Below are 4,491 nucleotides of genomic sequence, written 5' to 3'. Positions count from 1 at the left end.
AAACAGGCTTCCGGGTGAAGAAGATGGTTTCATGGACCTTCCACTCAGAAAACTCCCTTCTTCTCTCCGTGTCTCCGTCTCATCTCCATCCTCCCGCCCCTCCGCACAGTCACTTTCCCCTCCCCCTCGAGATGCACGACGTCCCGGCGCAAACTTCAGCGCCAACTTCGCCGCGGGTGCGGATGCAAGGCTTGGCTTCCTTATTTCGCAGATTTGTAAAACTTTGCGGAGTGGAGAGTCCACGGAGGGGCTTTCTGCGCGCGTCTCTTTTCCAGAGCTCGCGTGGTGCGGGTGTCGTCATGGTTGTGAGAACTGCCCAGGCTTGGGCACCCCGAGTCGTGTGCGTGGCGTTTTGTCTCCAGGCTTGGGTTGGATGGGAACAAATGAAAGGGGAGTCTGGGTCTGTAAATCACTGTAACATTCAAGCTAACAGTTTAAACAAAGGAGAGTGGGTGAAGCTTTATCAAGGAGAGAAATTTCTAGAGGAGAACATGCCTTTCTCTGTGTACGTATCCACAAAGCAGAAAGAGGTTCCGAGTTTTCCAAGCTCATATCCTCAGTTTGGGTCAAACAGCTTAATTTTTTTATTCTTGAAATCCTACCCCCCCCCCGACCCGCCCCAACTCCCTCGAGCTCCTCGTTAGTCTAACGTGCAATCTCCACTGTTTCCCTCGTATTGGATTTTTCAAGGCACTTAATACATTCTCTACTGGGAGCTGAAGGCAGCCTTCCCTGTGCCCTCACAGTGATTATGCAGCGGTTACAATTATACCTCTTGTCTCCCTTGATGAGCAGTTGCAGTTAGATGCCATTGGATCTTGTGTGATTTCAGTGGCAGACCATAATTAAAATTTCTTGCACCTTGTGCTTTCAGAATTAAATTGGCCTATTATCCCTGTCTGACCTTCATCCTCTTTGAGGTTTTTGCACAAGCAGCGAACCATTACACATAGTACCCTGGTATTTGTTGGTGTGTGTTTCTTTTTCCTTTTCTAAAGCTGATCTAGCCCATTATCCAATGTTGTAGGTTTCTTAGAGTCCTTCTGGAACTGGCATCATTTCTGGAATCTTAATATGGAGGAGAAGGTCCAAGGGCAGTCGCAAGTGGCTGCTGGAGTTACCATAGGTTCAGAAAGGTTGTATGTTCAAAGAGAAGTTTGTTTGGAGTAAGCTGTGCCAAGGGTTGTTTTTCCAATAGAACTTGGTTAATGACCGCACCTGGTGACAATCTCAAAAAGTTAGTGATAGGTCTAGATTTCCCCTCAATAAATGAACTGCTTTAGTCCCAGCTTTCCTTGAACAAGACAACTATCTGTCTCTGTATAACACTTCTTGGGGAAAGTTGTGTAAGTTTACCTCTTAACCTTTCCTCCTTCCTCAGTTGCTAAGACTATGTCCCTAGTTCTGGCCTGAAGGCTGAAAAGATCGGATCCATTTCATTGTAAACACTTTGAATAGTGGCTTAGCCTTTATCTCAACCACTTAGTGATGATTTTTTGGGGGGGCGGGGGGCTGTTAAATCTAAGAACTTAGGTATGCTCAAAGACCCAAATATGGGAAATAAATATCAACAAAAGGTAAGTGATATGTTTCCCCAGCAAACTGGAAGGCAGGAAACTAAGCAAAGGATGGAATTTCAAGAAAGCGATGAGTGGAATCAGTAGCTAAAGGGACAGTGGAAAGTCTAAGTCCAGAAACCTTTGCTTCCACCCTCCCCAGTAAAAGGAGAACTCTTTCACTGCTCAACCCTATTGATGGTAGGAAGTCAGGTGTCTTGCTTATGCAGTGTCTTTCTAATTCATTTGCAGAGGCCAAGTGAGAAAGTGAAATTTTCACTTTGAATTGGCCTTGGTATTTTGGTATAATGTTCCTTTTTGATCACTGTTGTCCTAGATGAAAGGAAACATGACTGCCTAGAAAGGGGAGGAGCTGAATGGCAAAGCTCCTTATTGTAAGGGTGTAAGTACAGCACATACATATTCACAAAACAAAAACAACCACCCCCCTCCAAAAAATATTGACAAACCATGCACCTAAGTTGGTGAGGAGGCACCTTTTCAGTTAACTGACAGGCTTCAGTCTTCTCATTGGTAGGTTGATGAGTTTAAGATTCCTTTCAGTTATGAAATTGTATGAATTTCTCAGTGCCTTTGAGAATTTTATATGACGTTCAGACCGGTGTTTGGTTATAGCTTTCTAGAATTGATGGGGGAAAATTTAAACACTAGGTAAAAAGGAAATAAGAGGGATCTTCCCCTACTCCAACAACTGTCTTAGAACTGAGGTTTTTTATTTTGGTTTGTTTGTTTTTGTACTTGTTTGTTTGTTTTGTGCCAGGGTCTAAACCTTTAATGGGATTTTGCAAGAAGGCTCAGGAAAGCAATGTGTTATATGGTAGAATTTGAGATACTTAAGAATTCACTGAATTATGCCATGCCATGCTTTTGTACAAACTTTGAGCCTTTATAAAATCATGCATTTGATTATTTTCTTAAGTATTGAGAAGGTTTCCTAAGTGGATAATTTATTTTGTATTTAGAATTCATTTAAAAATCTAAGAACCCCTGAAGGAAAAGAAAATATTTTTAAAGATATAGCTTAATCTTTAGCCTTCTTAAAAATAAGCCTGCAGAAAATTTAAAAAATAATTTTCCTTTGATTTCACGTTTGGTGAATTTTGTTCCTGGAGAAGCAGCTGCAGGGTGGTGGAAGGGGGGAGGGGAAGGAGACCATGTTCCCTGAAATAAGAGTGCAGCCGACTAAAAATCGTGAACTTGATTCCCTGGTCTATTATGTGCAATTTGCTCAGCTTCAAATTAGTCATGTCTGGGGGATATAATGGTTGGAAAAGCAGGTCAGCATTCCCACCTGTTCTAGAGACTGGTAAGAGTATAAAAGATCAGGATTGGATGAATAGAAAATTATTGCATTGTTTTAAGTGTACCCATAAATGGGAATATTCCAAACTTAAACCCAAATAAATATCAACAAACTGACCATTATTATTTCTTTAGGAAAGATTACTTTCTTTCAGAGGTTTAGTATGTGAACAATCTTTCATTGTTTTTTATTGCTGAGAATATTATGTGTGTATGTATGATGTACATACATATATACACATATTTATTATCAGTTTTCTCCCATGTTTTTATGCTATTATAGTTTGAATAGGTACTGTGAATGGTTTTGATTATGGTCCATTCATACAAATAGTTTTTGTTTCTGCTACTGTCATTTATTGAAAAGTGGCAGGATTTTAAGAAATTAAATAAAATTACAGTTACACAAAGTGTATAAGGGTTTGTTTCTCAGTGTATTAGGTTTTAAGCTTGTTGTGGTATTTATTTTAGCATGTATTAATAATGTAATACTTGGCAGTCCTGAGTGTTTGGGTATCTGTTGAGAAAAGAACTAATGAACTGACTTTTGGTTGATGTTACTCCACATTTTTCTGTATTTGATTCTGCTTTTTATTTTGTAACACTTCATATTTGACTAAGCTATGTCTCTCTTTTTTTTTTTTAACTACCAGAGTATCTAATATGGTTGGTAGAAGTACTGTGCAACTTCCGAAATTCTTTTGTAAAGAATGGAAAATCTTTTCTAGATTGAAATTACATTATTTAACTTTTAAAAAACTAAGCTGTCTCCTTGGTTATTGCAACAAAATCAATGCTAGTGCTAACAATCTCTAATCATGCTTTCATCTAATCATTTAGTACAGCCTGTCTAGCCTTCGATTGGAACTTTCCCTTTTTCTTTTTCAGAGTAAGAAACATTTCCTTGAGATAATAGTGTGGCTTTGTAAGATTTTCAAGTTCCCTGCCTGGAACCCAGACCTAGACTCAAAGTCTTTCCTAGCTGGTTGACATTTTGCAATAACGTGGCCTTTAAAAAGATTTTTTTTTTTAATCCATGTAGACCAAGGAAAGATTCTAACTTTATCTTCCTCATAAAGATGTTTCTATGGAGATTTAGAACTTGAAATTGTATGAAAGTCCTTCGCTGAGAGTTCATGAATGGTACCTGCCTAGTGTGCAAAATATTGGTTAGATTCTAATGTGTACCTAGGATAGGACTACAGTGCTGACTGGTGCTTAGAAAAGACCGGATTTGAAGCCTGAGTAACATAGGGGAGCCAGAGGTAGAAAGGAGTCCCTCTTAATCCAGATTCACTAGCTAAAGATTTCCTACAATGAGGTTTCTAATATGATGATAGTTCTCACTCATTTATGGAGAATTTGAGAGTATGTGAAATGAGAAGCCTTGTTAATTATGAAATCAAATAGCTATATTAATATTTCTTCTTGAAATAAATATATTAACTATATAGCTAATTTAATGTGTTTTAAAAGTGCACTGTGAACCAGGCCTTATTTAATTTGATCCACACAAAGCTTGCCACATTGATGCTGTTGTATTCATTTTACATATAAGTAAACTGAGATACAGAAAGCTCTAGTAAAATTGGTCAAGGCTGCCTATTAATAG

At 38.7% G+C, this 4,491-nt stretch overlaps 1 protein-coding gene across 1 annotated transcript in view; it reads left to right on the top strand.

Moving 5' to 3' along the window:
* The window catches only part of WLS (wntless Wnt ligand secretion mediator), a 119,027-nt gene that overhangs the window by 1,374 nt on the left and 113,162 nt on the right, over positions 1 to 4,491 (top strand). The window lies entirely within an intron of this gene.

This window comes from Bison bison, unplaced genomic scaffold (genome assembly GCF_000754665.1).
Source record: "Bison bison bison isolate TAMUID 2011002044 unplaced genomic scaffold, Bison_UMD1.0 scf7180017864195, whole genome shotgun sequence".
Lineage (NCBI taxonomy): Eukaryota > Metazoa > Chordata > Mammalia > Artiodactyla > Bovidae > Bison > Bison bison.
The sequence above is the reverse complement of the archived record's forward strand: the minus strand, read 5'-3'. Positions and strand labels throughout refer to the sequence as shown.